The sequence below is a fragment of the Macaca nemestrina genome, chromosome 16 (genome assembly GCF_043159975.1).
Source record: "Macaca nemestrina isolate mMacNem1 chromosome 16, mMacNem.hap1, whole genome shotgun sequence".
Classification (NCBI taxonomy): domain Eukaryota; kingdom Metazoa; phylum Chordata; class Mammalia; order Primates; family Cercopithecidae; genus Macaca; species Macaca nemestrina.
The window spans coordinates 101494966-101514880 of NC_092140.1; the positions used below are offsets into that span (position 1 = coordinate 101494966).

General features: G+C 42.9%; 1 protein-coding gene across 4 annotated transcripts in view; it reads right to left on the reverse strand.

The window, feature by feature from the left end:
- LOC105490248 (spermatogenesis associated 13) overlaps positions 1-19915 on the reverse strand; it is a 326039-nt gene that overhangs the window by 119298 nt on the left and 186826 nt on the right. Inside the window, exon 1 of one of the 4 annotated variants that reach the window (XM_011755682.3) lies at positions 2-3615. The exons of the other annotated variants lie outside the window; for them this stretch is intronic. The gene's annotated coding sequence lies outside the window, so the exon portion shown is untranslated. Of the gene's footprint in view, position 1; positions 3616-19915 lie in introns of those variants that run through there. 4 annotated transcript variants of the gene reach the window in all.

The window sequence follows — 19915 nt, forward strand, 5'->3', positions numbered from 1 at the left end:
CATCCCATACTCAGCAGCTTGCTCATTTCACATTCATCTCTTTCTTCTCTTCAAACTTTTTTTTTTTTTTCTAGCCCGTCCAATATTCCAGGGTGTTAGAAACCATGCCTATCCTTATCTCTTGAAATATACTACTCTCTGTTAATTGGCCATTTTCTTCAGGAAAGTCAATAATATTACTGAACACTAAGTGCCCGACGTGTGCCAGGCTGTTCAAGCGTTTTGTTTTGTTTTGAGACACGTCTCACTGTGTTGCTCAGGCTAGAATGCAGTGGTGCGATAATCACAGCTCACTGCAGCCTCAACCTTCTAGGCTCCGGTGATCCTCCCCCTCCCACCTCATCCTCCAAGTAGCTGGGACTACAGGCGCACACCACCATGCCTGGCTAATTTTTTTGGTTTTTGTAGAGACAGGGGTCTCACTATACTGCCCAGGCTGTCCCAAACTCCTGGGCTCAAGTGATCTTCCCATCGGGCATGAAAAGAAGAGTAAAAGTCAGTTCTACACAAATTGGAACATTTTCTAGTACACTGTGGAAAGGTACAGGTATTTTTATTGAATGTTACGTAATTGAAGGCTTTATTAAATACTAAAAATAAGTATTATCTATTATGTAACATTAAAAAACACTGTAAATTCATGTGAATTTTTTTAAGATTGAAGTGTGACACTTCCAGGTAATGTGTGAAGGTTCTATGCCAAGCCTCACTCTCTGGGAACACACCTTCCTTCTCACCATGATTATGAGGGCTTTACTTGAAAACTACAGGAGTACTGACTGTGATACTCATCAAATTTGGGTAACATATGAAGCGTCTAGAAAAATTTTCCCAGGCCCTTTAAGATATTTTGAAAACTCTGAAGTTAATTGCTGCCATGTTAGTTGAATTTCTTGGCACCAAAGAATTAAAATCAAATGCAAATTAAGGCACAAAAATCAAGTTACAGTTTTCCCCATATCATGGTCATCCAGATAATATGAAACATGCTTAAGTTTTTCATTTTTTCTTTATAAAAACCACAATATTTTAAAATTATCATAGTACCTAAGACTACATCCCCAGTCCTACACAGGTTGCTATTAATCCAAACATCACTTGAGCTAATTAAATCATCCTTTCCCCCATAAACCTTTCTAGTCAACTTGTTAACAGGTGTTAATATTTAGCTATATTAACCAATTTAAGTTCTCTGACATTCTCCTCACCTTCCTCTCTTCAGGAAAGCAAAATCAGACATTACAGTGAAATCAACAAATCAGTAACTTGGGGACAGAGAAAGGGAAACAAAAATCCTAGAAACTCCCCTTCTAGATAATCAATGCCTAAATAATTTAAGAGTCTTATACAATATTATCCTGTCCTTTAGCAGTGTTGGCAAAGATGTGGAAAAATCAGAACCCTCTTATATTGCTGGTGGGCTGTAAAATGGGGCAGCCACTTTGGAAATAATTTGGCAGTTCCCAAAAATATGAAACACAGAGTTATATGACCCAGCAATTCCACTCCTGGATATATACCCAAGAGAACCGAAAACAGGTGCCCACACAAAACCTTGTACATGAGTGTTCACCGCAGCATTATTCATAATGGTCAAAGGGGGAAACGAACCAAAAGCCCATCAACCGCTGCATGGATGAACAAAATTTCATATCCACATAGCTAAGTATTATTCAGCGATAGAACAGAAGTACTGACACATGCTACTGCAACATGAATGAACACTGAAAATATTATCACAGTAAAAGAAGCCAGTCACAAAAGGCCACATATTGGAAAATTCCACTGATATGCAATGTCCAGAATAGGCAAATCCATAGAGACAGGAGGTAGGTCAGTGGTGCCAGAGGCTGGAGCAGAAGGAAATGGGGAATGACTGCTAACAGGAACTAGGGTTTCTTTGGGGGGTGATGAAAAGGTCCTGGAATCAGTGGCAACAGCTGTACAACTCTTTCTACATGTGCTAAAAGCCATTGAGTTGAATTAGGAATCATTGGTGAGCTTGTATTTAAATTGTATCTTAATAAAGCTTAAAAAGTTGTATTGTCCACCTCCCATGAATTTAGTCATAATTCATCCTAACAAGATTCACTGTTTTATTCCTGTTCCAATTAACACACATTCTGTAACTATCCTTCGGATAAGAAAACCATTGTGAGCTGCTTGGACAGGCAGAGATTAAATCATTGATTAAATTCCGACAAGTGAGGTCAAGATTCCACATATCGTAAAGCAGGCAGAATTTTTAATAGCATACAAATGATTCAGCCATAGAATAAACAGCGTTAGAAGAAGAAATCCTGGTCCTTCCAGGGGAAGGCAGCAGACCAGTCAGTGAGTGGTGAATCAATGAGGACCTACAGGGCTCACTATGCAGCTATTAGCAGGATCACTGATGACCAAATCCTCGAACGGTTACAGAGTCAGAAGATATAAAATAAGGATTGCTAAGTACTCAGAGCACACACCCTACCTCTCCAGCTCTATTTCACAGAGCTGGATGGTTCGCTCCGTCAGTGGTTCTCAACATTTCCAGCAATGGGCACCTCAGCTTGCAAAGAGCCTGGACATTCTCCTCTCCACTTCCTGTCCTACTCCTGCCAAGTCCCAGGCAAAGGAGCAATCTCAGGATGACTGAACGGCACTAACTTTTCTTCTTTTGTAAGTCATATATTTGGAATGATGCAAAAACATTCGGGACACTTTTAGCTGCACATTTAAATAACTCTACATATTGGCAATCATCTTACATACTGTGTGATCGCCAGATCACTGTGGTTGATCAATCACTGTCTGTACCACTGCAGTCTTGTGGATGTGGAATCTAGATTCTACAAGGTGTGTCTCAATGTCTGCAAGGGAAACTCGCTGCTAGAGTTCATCAAACCATAAAGCAGCAAAGATCAACGAGGTGCCCACCACAGACTCAGCCACTGAACCACGGATGCAAAGTCGGGAAGATGGGCTATGAACTTGACTGGCTGAGAAGGGTAAGAACCCTCTACAAACTCTTCTCCAGTTTCTGCCTCTGTTTTGTGTCTCTATAGTCCTCAGAGCTTCCACCCTTCTCAACTCAACACAATGTGTTAAAATCCCAATTACCGATCTTCTGACCACTACCCAGCAACTCTCCCGCATCCATCTTCCTCATCGTGACCACTTCACCACCCGGCACAACGGCTGACGCGTAGCAGCATTCAGCCAACTGCTCGGTGAGGAATGGCTACGTTTCCACACTAATCCTACTTTTTCCTCCAGAGGAAGACCTGCTCCTCTGATATTTGCTAAAGCATAGCTAAGTGCCAAATCGAAGGGAATCTTTTCAGAGCATTCAGTGCCCCTGATTCCTCTCCAGACTTCCTCCCACCTGGGTGCCCCTTCTCCATCCTTCTTCGTGTTCCTGCCCCTTCCCAAGGTTCCAGACTCAACTGGTTTCTCCAGCTACTCGATGTGCCTGAGTGACCACCACATCACCCATTCTTCTTGGCTCCAGGTGAAGCCATCCTGGCACCAGCTGGGGAGCACACCCCGTGAGGCTCATCCCTCACACTCAGATTCAACCACAGTGAGGCATCTGCTCACCAAGCCTCCAGTACAAACAACGTGGCCGCCGCCTGTGCCAACTATGCCTCCGTTCTCCCAGTTCCTCCAGCACTGGCCTTTATCACCCCTCTCCCCAACCCTCACCTACTTTCCCCTGTGCCCCCAGCTCACTGGAGTCATTCCCTCCTGTCCATTTCCCCTGCCACTCCCCTTCCTCAGAATTCCGTTACTTGCCCCTCAGGATCTGTACTCACTTGTCCACTTTTCTACTCTCCTATCCATCCAGCACCCACATGCCAAAGTTTCCTGAAGGTCCTCCCCAGTCAGTCACTGCCCTGGCTCGACAACGCTCAGTGGCTCCTGTCCCTTCCTGGATTATGTGTCAAGCTCCTCAGCCTGGTCCCCCAGGGCTCTCAGCCCACACACCTTGACTTTCAACTTCTCTCCAAACCTTAAGGAGCACTTATAATGTGCAGGTCACAGTGCTTGCTGTTTTGAGAACAGGAGGAGAAGGAGGAAGGAATCCTTTTTCTCCTCTCCACCTGCTGGGCTCTGGAAGTGCCTCCTGGTGCCTCAGCTAGTTTCAGGCAGTTCCGCCCACACAGAAGGCCTTTTTTTTTCCCCCATGTCACCCTCTCAAAATCCAGTGAGATCTTCAAGCTCTGTCTCCATGATGCCCCTCCCAAAATCAGATCTCTCTGCTTCTCCACCAGCCTGACCCAGCTGCACCATAGAAGTGGGTAAGCCTATCTGTGCTCTGCGGCCAGGGCAGGTGTGCAGAGCTAGTGAGAGGGGGGTGCCTGAGTTTTCATTCAATACTCAAGTGCCCGCCACATTCAATATGTACTAACAGCCAGGACTTCGGGTCTTGACTCACAAGATGTCTGGAGTGAGTGCAGATGAGATGATAGGTGAGGCCATGGGAATGGCTGGAAACAGCGTCCTGGAGAAGACACTGTTTCAGTGGGTAGGAGGAGGAAGAATTGGCACAGAGACTAAAGGGAGAGGAGGAGAACTAGAGTAGCAGGCATCACAGTTACCAAGCAAAGCTGCAAGGAAGGAGAGATGAACACCTCAAAACACAAGCAGAGAACTACAAGAAAAGGCCACCAAATCGGAAATTAAGAGGTCATTGTTTAACTTAGAATGTACTTTTGAGCCAGCCATATGCTTTGGCAGACAAGGGGGAGGGGGAAGTGGTCCATGGAGACTCTCCCAGCCTGTCTAAGAAGTGTTTACATCAGATGCTTTTGTGCCAATGAGGGAACCTGCCCAGGGCCTTGTCTTAGCACGCCCACAATGGACTGAGGGAACCAGGGTGGAGTCACAGATTGGGGGAGGAGCCTGGCCTCTTCAGTTTCCGTGTGGTGGCCTGGGTGAGGTGGGGGCTTGTTAGCGGGAATCCATCTCACTTTGCTGAGTATTTTTTTTTCCCTTTTCCCCCAATAAAATCCTGCTCTATTCACCCTTCCATGTGTCCACATGCCTAAATTTTCCTGCCTGTGGGACAAGAACCCGGTTTTAGCTGAACTAAGGAGCAAAATTCTGCAGCATTTTCACTACTTTGATAAGGTATGCAGCAGATGCAAGGGCTTTAGAAAGCAAAGTATAGTGAGAAAGAGGAGATACAGTCATGCCTCGGGAGATATTGCAGGTTTGGTTCCAGACCACAGCAATTCAGCAAATACTGAAATAAAGCAATCACACAAAGTTTTCGGTTTCCCAATGCATGTAAAAGTTATGTTTACATTATACTATAGTCTACCATGTGTGCAATAGCATTATGTTTGAGAAAACAATGTATATACATTAATTTTAAAATATGGCTGGGCAAGATGGCTCATGTCTGTAATCCCAACATTTTGGGAGGCCGAGGCAGGAGGATTGCTTGAGGCCAGGTGTTTGAGACCAGCCTAGGCAATATAGCAAGAGATGTTGTCTCTACAAAAATAAAATAATTAATTAATTTAATTAATTAATCTAAAAAGACGTCATTGCTAAAAAATGTCAACAATCATCTGAGCATTCAGCAGGTCCTAATCTTTTTGCTGGTGGAGGGTCTTGCCTCAATGGTGGTAGCTGCTGACTGATCTGGGTGGTAGTTACTGAAGGCCGCAGTGGCGGTGGCAATTTCTTAAAATGTGAAGACAATGAAGTGTGCTGCATTTGTTGACTCTTCCTTTCATATAGGATTTCTCTACAACATGCAAAGCTGTTTGATAGCATTTTACCCACAGTAGAACCTTCAAAACTGGAATCTTTCCTCTGAAACCCAGCCACTGCTTTATCAATTTAATTTATGTAATATTCTAAATTCTTTGTTGTCATTTCAACAGTGTTCACGGCGTCTTCACCAGAGGTAGATTCCATCACAAGAAACCACTCTCTTTGCTTCTCCATAAGAAGCAACTCCAAAAGAAGCAACTTTTATCATGAGATGGCAGCACTTCCATCAAATCCTCAGCCTCCACTTCTAATTCCAGTTCTCTTGCTGTTTCCACCACATCTGCAGTTACATCCTCCACTGAAGTCTCCAACCCCTCAAAGTCATCCAAGACGGTTGGAATCCACTTCTTCCAAATTCCTGTTAATGTTGATATTTTGACCTCCTCCTGTTCTTTATGGCATCTAGAATGATGAATTCGTTCCAGAAGGTCTTCAATTTACTTTGCCCAGATCCATCAGAGGAATCACTATCTAAGGCAGCTACAACCTTATGAAATAAACAAATACATATTTATAAATAAATATGTATGTATTTATTTATTTATTTTGAGACAGAGTCCTGCTCTGTCACCCAGGCTGGAGTGCAGTGGCGCGATCTCAGCTCACTGCAAGCTCTGCCTCCCAGGTTCATGCCATTCTCCTGCCTCAGTCTCTGAGTAGCTGGGACTACAGGCGCCCACTACCGCGCCTGGCTAACTTTTACCAATTTTAGTAGAGATGGGGTTTACCCGTGTTAGCCAGGATGGTCTTGATCTCCTGACCTCATGATCCAACCCCTCGGCCTCCCAAAGCGCTGGGATTACAGGCATGAGCCACCACACCCAGCCCGAAATATATTTCTTAAATGATAAAGACATGAAAGTCAAAATTGCTCCTTGATCCATGGGCTGCAGAATGGATGCTGGATTAGCAGGCAGGAAAACAACATTCATCTCCTTGTACTTCCCCATTAGAGTTCTTGGGTGACTGGTACATTGTCAATGAGCAGTAATATTTCAAAAAGAATCTTTTTTCTAAACAGTAGGTCTCAACAGTGGGCTAAAAATATCCAGATATATTGTCATCTAGGCTTTGTTCCATTGATGGAACACAGGCAGGGTAGATTTAGCATAATTCTACAGGCCTAGGATTTTCAGAATGGCAAATAATCACAGGCTTCAACTTTAAGTCACCAGCACCATTAGCCCGCCCCTAACAAGAGAATCAGTGCCCTTTGAAGCTCTAAAACCAAGACACTGACTTCTCCTCTCTAGCTACAAAAATCCTAGATGGCATCTTCCTCCTCTAGGAGGCTGTTTTGTCTACACTGAAAATCTGCTGTTTGGTGTAGTCATCTTAATCAATGATTTCAGCTAGATCTTCTGGAGAACGTGCTGCAGCTTCTACATCAGCACCCGCTGCTGCACCCTGCACGAGATGGCTTCTTTCCTTAAACCTCAAGAACCCGCATCTGCCAGCTTCCAACTTCTCTTCACCTCTCTCAGCCTTCACAGAATTCAAGAGAGTTAGAGACTTGCTTTGGATTAGCCTTTGGCTTAAGGAAATGTTATGGCCAGTTTGATCTTCTATCCGGACCACTAAAGCTTTCTCCGTATCAGTGATAAAGTTGTTTCACTTTCTTAACATTTGTGTGTTCACTGGAGTATCTTTTTTTTGGGAGGGGGGAGATGGAGTCTTGCTCTGTCGCCCAGGCTGGAGTGCAGTGGCGTGATCTCAACTTACTGCCTCCCAGATTCAACTGATTCTCCTGCCTCAGCCTCCCGAGTAGCTGGGACTACAGGCGCATGCTGCCACACCCGGCTAATTTTTTGTATTTCAGTAGAGACGGGGTTTCATCGTGTTGCCCAGGCTGGTCTCGAACTCCTGAGCTCAGGCAATCTGCCTGCCTTGGCCTCCCAAAGTGCTAGGGTTACAGGCATGAGCCACCGCACCTGGCCTGGAGTATCACTTTTAATTTCCTTCAAGAACTTTTCCTTTGCATTCACGACTGAGCTAACTATGTGGCACAAGAGGCCAAGCTTTGGGCCTGTCTTAGCTTTCAACATGCCTTCCTCACTAAGCTTAATCATTCCTAGCTTTGGATTTAAAGGAGAGATGGGCGACTCTTCCTTTCACTTGAACACTTAGAGGTTGGCCTAATTTCAATATTGTTCTGTCTCAGGAAATAAGAAGGCCTGAGAAGAGGGAGAGAGACTGGGAACGGCCGTCAGTGAAGCAGTCAAAACATATACAACATTTATTGATCAAGTTTACCATCTTATGTAGTTCATGGAGCCCAAAACAATTATAATTATAATAGTAACATTGGGCCGGGCGCGGTGGCTCAAGCCTGTAATCCCAGCACTTTGGGAGGCCGAGGCGGGCGGATCACAAGGTCAGGAGATCGAGACCACAGTGAAACCCCGTTTCTACTAAAAATACAAAAAAAAAAAAATTAGCCGGGCGCGGTGGCGGGCGCCTGTAGTCCCAGCTACTCAGGAGGCTGAGGCAGGAGAATGGCGGAAACCCGGGAGGCGGAGCTTGCAGTGAGCCGAGATCGCGCCACTGCACTCCAGCCTGGGCAACAGCGTGAGACTCCGTCTCAAAAAAAAAAAAAAAAAAAAAAAAAAAATAGTAACATTGAAGACCTCTGATCACAGATCACCATCACAGATGCAATAATTTAAAAGTATGAAATGTTTTGAGAATTGTCAAAAAGTAACAGATAAGAGGTAAGCACATGCTACTGGAACAATGGCACCAACAAACTTGGCTCCACACAGGGTTGCTACAAACCCTCAGTTTGTAAAAAGCCCAATATCTGCAAAATGCAATAAAGCAAGGCAGAATAAAACTAGGTAAGCCGGTAGCTGTTTTCCTCATCCCTGTCAACTTCTATAAAGAGAAGGGCAGAGAGAAAGAGGGCAATGACCGTGTGTTAACACAACCACTGAGAACTGGAGACAGCTAGGACCACTCAAAAAAGTGGCCAAACAAGAAGCATACCTTCTTCATCCACCTCCAGTCATGACTTATGTGCCACTCTGGGACAGGGATGATTCCGCAACAGAAAAGCAGATCTTGCTGTGACTATTTCTCCTTTCTTTGGAATACTATGCAGCCATAAAAAAGGATGAGTTCATGTCCTTTGCAGGGACATGGATGAAGCTGGAAACCATCATCCTCAGCAAACGATCACAAGGACAAAAAACCAAACACCGCACGTTCTCATTCATAGGTGGGAACTGAACAATGAGAACACTTGGACACAGGAAGGGGAACATCACACATGCGGGCCTGTTGGGGAGTGGGGCGGGGGGGAGGGATAGCATTAGGAGATATACCTAATGTAAATGACGAGTTAATGGGTGCAGCACACCAACATGGCAAATGTATACATATGTAACAAACCTGCACGTTGTGCACATGTACCCTAGAACTTAAAGTGTATATATACATATATATATAAAGAATTTTGGCAGCCAAAATTCATGGATTCTGAAATTCCTAGAATTATACAAGTAGAGATAGTAGAGCATCTGAAAACAGATGACATTGCTTTGAAAAAGGTAGTTTTGTGCTAGGCTGTCGTAACATGCAACCTGGTGTTTGCTGGAACATCCTCCTCAAGGAAAAGGATTAAGAAAAGTCTCTTTGTTGGTTCTTCTCAGTTTGCATAAACCAACACCTACGCATCTGACCCATAATGAGGCTCTTTTTAACTAAACAGCATGTTAAGTGTGACTTTACAGAAATGAAACCAAGTTCTTCAATTCACCAATTAGAATTTCATGAGAATATGCAAAAGCCAAACATACTAGGATTTCCAGTCCTCTTTCCAGATCTTCCTTCCCTTTCCTCTTCAACTTGATCCACTGCCTCAACAGTTTTGTTGCCCATTTCAAACAAGTTGCCCTGGGGAGCATTTCCCTCTCAAACCGGTGTTTTCTGTGCAGAAAATCAATGTTCCTGCAACAAAGCTATGCTTTGCTTTGGCCTCCTGAAACTGAAGGTTAAGAAACTCTGAAAGTGAACTAACTTCTCTTTAGCTTCTGGGCCTAGCACAGTGGCATTGCTGAGACCCTGGGGACTACCCAAAATAACTTCAGCTGCCATCTTGACTCGTAGAACATGGTTGACGTCCTATTTTTATTCGTTTCTGGGATTCAGGAAGCTCTGCCATGAGTTTTGCTGGGCTGTGGCTGCTGTTCCCTCTCCCGCACCTTTTTGGTTTGAAGACGATTATCAGCCCCCAGCAAACATACAACGTATGAGTTTGTGTATGCCTGACATATCATAAACCTCTGACCTTAGTCATACAATTAATCCCCAATTGCTGGTGTAGCATCCAATCTTCCTGTGGCTATTCCCAAACCTTCTAATTTTCCACTTTCGTGTTGAAATTAATCCTCCATCATGTGAGCAGGTGAAGCAAAGATGACTTCTTCTTTAGGTCCTCCTGTAAACGGTAACATTCCCGTTTCCTCACTGGCGGTTGTGATGGTTAATCTCACGTGTCAGCGTGGCAAGCGCTATGGTGCCCAGTTATCTGGCCCAACACCAGTCTAGAGGTTGCTGTGAAGATCTTTTCTAGATGTGATTGACAGTTAAATCAGTGGATTTTGAGTACGGCAGATGACGTGGACAGGTCTCCTCTAATTAGCTGAAGGCCTTCAAAGACTGAAGTCTCCAGAAAAGAGAGAAATTTGGCCTTAAGATTGCCATGAGATTCAAGCCTCAAACATCAACTCCTGCCAGACACTCCGGCCTGCTGACCTGCCCTGCTGGTTTTGAACTTGCTAGACTTCACAATCACATGAGCCAATTCCTTAATCTCTCTCTCTCGGGGGGTGTGTGTGTGTGTGTGTGTGTGTGTGTGTGCACGTTCTTTTGGTTCTGTTTCTCTGGAGAACGCTGACTAACTCAGGGCTCAAGAAAAGAAACTGCATCTATTTGTATGACTTCTAAGTTAAACCCAGGAATTGAGAAACCTTCAATTAGGATGTTTCATGATGTTTAAAACACTATGCCTATTATGTTAAAACCAATTATTTCCTTAAGGTTTCTGAAATGAGACCATATAAAAGACTTATCGATAGTCATTATGTCAAAAATTATAGAAGGCTATTAATGGATTTAAAATTAAATGAGTAGTTATTTCCAGAGGTAATATAAAAGCCTTAATGCGGTGATTTCAAATCTTGGTTCCTTCAGCCCTCTTCAAAGGTTCATTTCTTACTAAGTGGATCTCCAGATAGCTTTAGAATAAATTACAGTCGTTAATCAGGAAAATCTAAATTACAGGGCCCTAAAAATCATCCTCATGGCAGTACTTCACTAAGAAATAAAATCCCCTGTGGAAAAAATTTCTTTATAAAGCAAGCAATAAAACTTTACTGAGGGCCTATCATGTGTGGTGGCCACTATTACACAGAAAAGCATTAATTGTATGGTCTTTTGTAACAAACTAGCATCTACTCAGCAGCGCAAAAACATGTCACAGGGGGGCTTCAGGGTTTATTATTAGGAAAGGTGGCATACACAGAGCTACAGGAAGGAGGGAAATGCCCGAACTGGCAACAAATGCAGTGACAGAGCAGGTCCCCGGGAGAAGCAAAATACAACACTCGATACACGTGCCTTTCAAAGACGGCCCTGGTGCCCGCTTTCGAAGGCACCCGCACTTTCCTGAGGAATGACCCTACGGCTGCTCAGACTCTGGAAGAGCAAAGAGGTGGCCATTTTCCGTCGCTTGACTAAACTCGAGACGACAGGAAAACAATGGATTTTCCTTTAACACTGCTTTTCACCAAAATAACTAAAGAAGTATTTTATTAAAAAAAAAAATCTGGACCCATCCTGCCTTTTCAAGTCTTCAAAATGCCACCAGAGAGGTCGTACCATGGTGGACATGATTTTATATTAGGTCCAGTCACTTGGACCTTCACAACTGAGATCATGAAATTGGCAGAGCGTTGAACTTTGTCCCGCACAGAATACAAAACTCCTCACTGTGATTAGTGAGTTCAGGCTGTTGCCCAGCATTAAGTTAATGGATAACAACAATTACACATGAGAGACCAAAAAAAAAATCAACAAGTTAAACAGACACTCTAGAAAAATCAAAACTGGCAATGCTACTGCCAAAACAAGTGATAATCTTTGTGATTTGGTTGGCTCCACTGTATGCCTTTCTCTTCACTTTCCATCCAAATGAGGGTATCTACTGGCGGCCAAACGGTTCTGGGCTAGTGACTGCTCAGCCCAGCTGGGACCTGCTCAGCAGGTGCAGGTTCTGTTGAGCTCAGCGGTTTTGGGTACAAGAGGAAAATAATGCGGCTCCTTGGGTTCAGGGCAGAACCAAACATTTTTCCCAGAGAATTTTCTGTATGGAATTTCCACGTCCAAATGATTTTAACACTGACTTTCCAAAACAAGTCATTCTCAGCAAGCACCAGGTACCCATTCGCTCAAAACTCATTCAGACACAGTCGTCAGCAGATGCCACAGGTAAGGAAGCCCTCATAGCTCTGCTACTGTCCCTCGGCGTGCTCCTCCACGCTTCTGAAGACTGTCCTGTGAAGGCAGCTGGCTTTTCCTGGGTGACCTTGAGCGCACCACTTCATCTGAGTTTCAGTTTCCTCCTGGGTAGAGGGGTGAGTAATGTCTGCTCAATGTGCTGTGTGTGGGAAGTGCCCCAACATGTGGAAAACGCCACGTGGCGCTGTGTCCGAGGAAGCTCTCGTGATTATTTTAAAAGTCACATGGAGCAAAACCAGGATTAGAGTGAATGCCTCCAAGCCTCTACTCCCAGCACAGAGGAGAGTGCTGCTCATCCCGCCCCCCTCGCAGCCCCAGGAGTGCAGACAGGTGAGGCCACCATTAGCCCACAGAGAACATTATAAAGCAGGGGTGTCCAATCTTTTGGCTTCCTGGGCCACTCTGGAAGAAGAATTGTCTTCTTCTTCTAACACGAACGATAGCTGCTGAGTTTAAAAAAAAAAAAAAAAAGTAAAGAAATCTCATAATGTTTTGAGAAAGATTACAAATTTGTGTTGGGCCCTATTCAAAGCCGTCCTGGGCTGCATGTGGCCGGCGGGCATTGGCTGGACAAGCTTGTATAAAGTAGTGAAAACCTTGACTTGTACCTCTTGGAAAACTTACAACATAGAAAGCATTTCAACCCTTAAACACAACGCTATTTTGTGTACTAAGCTTAAGGCGTCATGATGCCCCTGTTAAACGTATCTGGTTCCACCATTCAGTCTCGGCTGGGTTTCACGGTAGCTTCACAGAGGGAAGTGATAAAGGATGATATCTATCCTTAAGAAAACTTGTGTTTATTATATTTGACTTGTATTGAAAAAATTTTTCATATGTTTTTATATGTGAAAAATTCAGCCCTCTGCCAAATGCACCTCAACATGCAAACATGCAAACAAAAGAAAATTAGATGAAAAAGTTTAGACTTAGTAAGAGAGAGTGTGTTGGAAATTATAAGCCCTCAAAAGTTATAGCTTTACCTCCTTGAACTCATCAAGGTGTACAGCAATCTTTCTCTCTCTTTTCTGGCAAGTTATGTGGATGAGGAATATATGTCAGCAGATGTCCTCAGAAGCTTCATATGCTCTGATCCCAAATGTACTGATAAAAACAGTGGTGCCCCTCCATGCACTAAGCCACCCTGGGCACCGAGACCCTGCCATGAGCCCTCCATCAGCTGCCTTTGCCTTCTTTGGGTTTGGTATAACGGACCAGCTTTGTTTACCTGGCCCGACCGATGTGGCACAACATGCTGAGTTTTTCTAACACTGATAAAATCTGCACAGCCAGATATATTTAACCCTAGCAGAACAAAATTACTAGAAATGACGGTCTTAAAAAATTAAAGGATATGCCGTCCACAAAGACAGCCATTGGTACGGTCTGGATGTTTTCCCCTCCAAATCTCACATTGAAATGTGATCTCCAGTGTTGAAGGGGGACCTGGGGGAGGTGTTTGGGTCATGGGGGTGGCTCCTCAGGACTGGCCTAGTGCCCTCACCAGGGTAATGTGTGTGTTCTCACTCTGTGAGTTCACTTCCAGCTGGCTGTTGAAAGGGGCCTGGCCCTTCCTCCTTCCTGCTCGCTCTTGCACTCTCTCTCTCTCTCTCTCTCTGTCTCTCTCTCACTTCCTCTCTCATCATGTGACATGCCTACTTCCCCTTCATTGCCACCATGACTGGAAGCTTCCTGAGGCCTCACCAGAAGCAGATACTGGTACTATGTTTCCTGTACAGCCTGCAGAACCGTGAGCCAATTTAACCTCTTTTCTTTATAAATGTCCCAGGCTCAGGTATTCCTTTAGAGCAGAACAAAAAAAGACAAACATAGCCATATATGCCTAAAAGTTTAGTGTTACAACACTGCTAATCCCGTCCATAACTGAGCCTGGTGGAAAGGACCTTTCTTGCTTCTAAGCCTCAGTCTAACTGGAAACAGATTTTTATCTCACCTGGCCAGGCCTCCTTCCCCATGCAAGAATCCTTCCTAAAGAGGAAAACAAAAATAAACACAAACACCCTAAACGAGTGTTTTCCACAAGTAGTTTAATAATTCTAATACAACTTTTTATTCAAACATTACATGCCAGACACTATATGAGGTGCTGGGATTTCAGGTGTGTGCCACCACATCTGGATAACTTTTGTATTTTTAGTAGAGATGAGGTTTCACCACATTGACCAGGCTGGTCTCGAACTCCTGATCTCAGGTGATCCACCTGCCTCGGCCTCCCAAAGTGCTGGGATTACAGGTGTGAGCCACCGCACCCAGCCTACACTATACTTTTTAAAGTTACGTAAAGTGGATGCTTTCTACACACTTTTAAAAAAAAAAAGTCAACTATAAAACAGCCTCAGGCAGGTCCTTCAGGACAGAGTCCAGACGAAGGTGTTATTATTATAGGAGATGATAGGTCTATGCATGTTACTTCCTCTGAAGACCTTCTAGTGGGACAAGATGTGGAGGTGGAAGCCAGTGATATGGATGATGCTGACCTTGTGTAGGCCTAGGCTAATGTGTATGTTTCTTAGTTTTTAACAAAAAAGCTTAAAAAATACAAAACAAATTTTAATAGAAAAAAGCTTATGGAATAGGGACATTAGAGAAGAACAAAGCTATAAAGAAATTATATTTGTACCGCTGTATAATGAGTTTGTGTTTTAAGCTAGGTGTTATCACAAAAGAGTAAAAGATTTTAAAAATTAAAGTCTATAAAGTAACAAACTTACAGTAACTAAGGTCAATTTATTATGAAAAAAATTTTCAAATAAATTTAGAGTGCTTGCTTCAGCAGCACACATATTAAATAAATTTGGAGTAGACTAAGTGGACAGTATTTCTAAAGTTTAGAGCAGTGTACAGCAATGTCCTAAGGCTTCGCATTCACTCCCCACTCACTGACTCACCCAGAGCAACTTCCAGTCCCTACAAACTCCATTCATAAGTGCCGTCCACAGGGAAGCCATTAAAAAAAAAAACTTTTATACTGTATTTTTCTGTACCTTTTCCATGTTTAGATGCATACTTACCTTTGTGTTACAACTGCCTACAGTATTCAGTACAGTCACACGCTGTACAAGATTGTAGCCTAGAAGCCACAGGCTACACCAGAGAGCCTGGGTGTGCTGTAGGCTGTACCACCTAGCTTTGTGTAAGTACACTCTACAATGTTTGCACAGTCATGAAATTACCTAGCAATGCATTTGTCAGAATGTATCCCTGTTGTTAAGTGCTGCATGGCTGCACAGAAAAAAAAATCCGTCACATGTCTATAGACTTGCAATGAATAATCAAAAAAAAAAATTATGAAAACTATCCCATTTATAATAGCATCAGAAAGAACAAAATACTTAGGCATAAATTTAACAAGAGAAGTATGAAACATATACTCTGTAAACTAGAAAACATTTTTGAAAGATATTTAAGACCTCAGTAAGTGGATTCATAAATTGGAGACTTGGTATTGTTAAAAGGGCAATGCATCCCAAATTCAGCTACAGATTTGGTACAATCCTATTTAAATCCTCGCTACTTTGCATGATTTGCAAGCTGATCCTATAATTAATAAGAAAATTCAAGGGAATCAGAACAGCCTAAACAATCCTGAAAACAAATTTTGAGAATTTAGACTTCATAATTTCAAAGCTTACTATAAAGCCACAGGAATCAAGACAGTGTGGTATTAGCACAAGGACAGACATACAGATCAATGAAAACAGAACTTAATGTTCAGAAATAAAATTTTATATTCATGGTCAACTCATTTTCAACAAGAATACTAAGACCATTCAATGGTGAAAGAATCATCCTTTCAACAAATGACACTGGGACAAATGCATTTCTACATGCAAAAGAATGAAATGAGATCCTTCCCTTACACCATATGCAAAAGAGAGCACAGGCCTAAATCTAAGAGCTAAAACTATAAAACTCTTAGACAAAAACAGAGAGAAAATCTTCACGGCCTTGGATTAGGCAATAGTTTATCAAATACAACACTTTGAGCACAACCAACCAAAGAAAAAATAGCTAAACGATTTCATCAAAACTTAAAACTTTAATGCAAAGAATACCACTAAGAAAGAAAGTGAAAAGAAAAGCTGTAGAATGGAAGATACTTGTAAATTATATATCTGATAAGAGTCTAATATCCAGGATATATAAAAAACTCTTACAACTCAACAATAAAATGGCCAACGACCCAATGAAAAAATGAGCAGACTTGAACAGGCATTTCTTTGAAGATACCCAAATAGGCAATAAGCACATGAAAAGGTGTTCAACATCATCATGCATCAGAGAAATGCAAATCAAATCCAAGTAAGATGCCACTTCAGACACATTAGTTAAGCTGGCTAGAATCAAAAAAGCAGATGGAAAAAAGTGTTGGTGACACGGAGACAGAAAGTAAAACAGAGGTTGCCAGAGGCTGGGAGTGGGATAAACAGGGACTTGGCATTTAATCGGTACAGCGTTTCAGTTTTGCGAGATGAAGAGATTTTGGAGATTGGTTGCACAACAATGAATGTACTTACTATGGCTGAACTGTACAGTTAAACTGGTTAAAATGGTAAAGTTTATGTTTTATACATTTTACCACAATTTTTAAATTTTTAAATAGCACACATCAGTCTAAAAACTGGAGCCCTCATACACAGCTGATGGAAATGTAAAATGGTGCATGCCTGCTTGGGAAACAGTCTGGCAATTCTTCCAAAGTTTCAACACTGAGTTACCATTTGACTCAGCAATGCCACGCATCGGTATATGCCCAAGAGAAATGAAAACAGATGTCCACAGAAAAACTTGTACACAAATGTTCACAGGAGTTTTATTCCTAACAGCTAAAAAGTACAAACAACCCAAATGTCCATCAACCGATGAATGAATAGATACAATGTGGTACATACATACAATGGAGTATCATTCAGCAACGAAAAGAAAGGAAATACTGATTCATGCTACCACAGGGATCAACCTTGAAATCTTAAGCTGTGAAAGGCCACACGTTGTATGAATCATATATAGGAAGTGTCTAGAATAGTCAAATGTAGAGGGACAGACTGTAGATGAGTGGTTGTCTAGGGCTGGGGACTTGAGGGAAAATGAGGACTGCTAATGGGTACAGGGTTTCCTTTCAGGGGGGATGAAAATGTCTTCAAATTGACTATGGTAATTGATGACTGCACGACTCTGTGGATATACTAAAAACAATTCAACTATATACTTTAAATGGATGAGTTATGTATCAATTAGATCTCAATAGGGCTGTTATAAAAAAGAAACAAAGATGCCAGTTGCTTTGCTGTGGTGTCAATTCTTAACCTAGACAGAAGGTGGTAACAGGCAGAAATGGCACAGTACAAAATGCTGGGTATAATCCCAGCTCAGCCATTAGATAGACTGGGTCCACTTGGGTCACTAAGTTTTTTGATTCTCTATTTGTTCTTATGCAGATAATAATACCTTCCTAGCAATGCATGGCACAGAACAAGCTCATTTATTAGGGTACTTATTGTTACTACCGTAAATAACTATACTTGATCACAGCCAAAAGGCCAAGAAGCAATTAGTACTGTTAATAACTGTATACAAGTGATGTCATAACGGTCAAAAAAGCTCTTACAGTAAAAAGAGTAATACATGTTCCTCAGAAGTATCAAAATGATCTCTATTCATTCACTGCACATATCATAATGTAGTTCAGCTCATTTCTGCTAATTCCACAAATATTTTTCAAGAGCATGCTCAGAGGTGGCAAGCAGTGGCTTCTGCAGTGAATGGTAGGACCTGTTATTATTTGAATGTTTGCGTCTTCTTGAAATTTTTATGTTGATCTGGTGCAGATATTCCCAGTTTAAAAAACAATCCAGCTGGGAACGGTGGTTCACATCTGTAATCCCAGCACTTTGTGAGGCCAAGGTGGGAGGATCACTGGAATCCAGGAGTTCAAGACCAGCCTGGGCAAGATGATGAGACCCCCATCTCTACAAAAAATGAAATTTGCCAAGCATAGCTGTGCACACCCATAGTCCCAGCTACTTGGGAGGCTGAGGCACGAGGATCCCTTGGGTCCAGGAATTTGATGCAGCAGTGAGCCATCATTGCACCACCACACTCCAGGCTGGGTGACAAAGTGAGTTCCAATTAAAAAAAAAAAAAAAAAGGCCGGGCGCGGTGGCTCAAGCCTGTAATCACAGCACTTTGGGAGGCCGAGACCGGCGGATCACGAGGTCAGGAGATGGAGACCATCCTGGTTAACACGGTGAAACCCCGTCTCTACTAAAAATACAAAAAATTAGCCGGGCGTGGTGCCGGGCGCCTGTGGTCCCAACTACTCGGGAGGCTGAGGCAGGAGAATGGCGGGAACCCGGGAGGCGGAGCTTGCAGTGAGCCGAGATCACGCCACTGCACTCCAGCCTGGGTGACAAAGCGAGACTCCGTCTCAAAAAAAAAAAAAAAAATTTCCTATGTTGAAATCCTGTGCCACGAAGTGATGATATTGAAAGACAGGGTCTTCAGGAGGTGATTAGATCACGGGGCAGAGCCCTCTTGAACGGGATTAGAGCCCTTATTAAAAAGGCCCAAAAGCCAGGTTCATGCCTGTAATCCCAACACTTTGTACATGAAGGCCAAGGTGGGAGGATCACTTAAGTTCAAGACCAGCCTGGGCAACATAGCAGACCTTGTCTCTACAGAAAATTTAAAAAATTAGCCAGGCATGGTGGCATGCAACTGTAGTCCCAGCTACTCAGGAGGCTGAGGCAGGAGAATCACTTGAGCTCAGGAGTTTGAGGCTGCAGTGAACGACGACTACAGAGTGAGACTGTCTCTAAAAAAATTAAAATTAAATTAAAAAGGCCCAAGAGAGACCCCCTTCCTCCCTTCACCATATGAGGACACAGTAAGAAGGCATCATCTAAAAACCAGGAAAGAGGCACTCATCCCCACAGTGAATTTGCTGACACCTCTGTTTTGGACTTCCCAGCCTCCAGAGCTGTAAGAAATACATTTATAATTTCTGGCCAGGCACGGCCAGATACATTGACATATGCCTAAATTATTATGAAAGTATCTGATCTCTTTTTTTCACATATCTATTAAACACTTATTAATGTAATTGTTAAAAGTAACATCGGGTCAGAGAAGTAAAGCAATCTTTGTGTCTACTACTCTTTGATTAATTAAGGAATAATTAAGAAACAGAACTGACAAGGTAATTTTCAACTCCTTTTTGTGCTAGAGAGAAAGGAGGCTCATTAACAAAAGTATATACTACAGGCTGGGTGCGGCAGCTTGTGCCTGTAATCCCAGCACTTTGGGAGGCCAAGTCGGGTGGATCACCTGGGGTCAGGAGTTTGAGACTAGCCTGGCCAACATGACGAAACCCTGTCTCCACTAAAAATACAAAAATAAGCTGGGCATGGTGGCACGCGTCTGTGGTCCCAGCTACTCAGGAAGCTGAGGCACAAGAAGCCCTCGAACCCGGGAGGCGGAGGTCGAAGTAAGCTGAGATCACATCTAGCCTGTGCGACACAGCGAGACACCATCTCAAAAAAAAAAAAAAAATTGTATACTAGAGCATGAACTTGTTATCTATTAATAATTAATAGCTAATCAATCA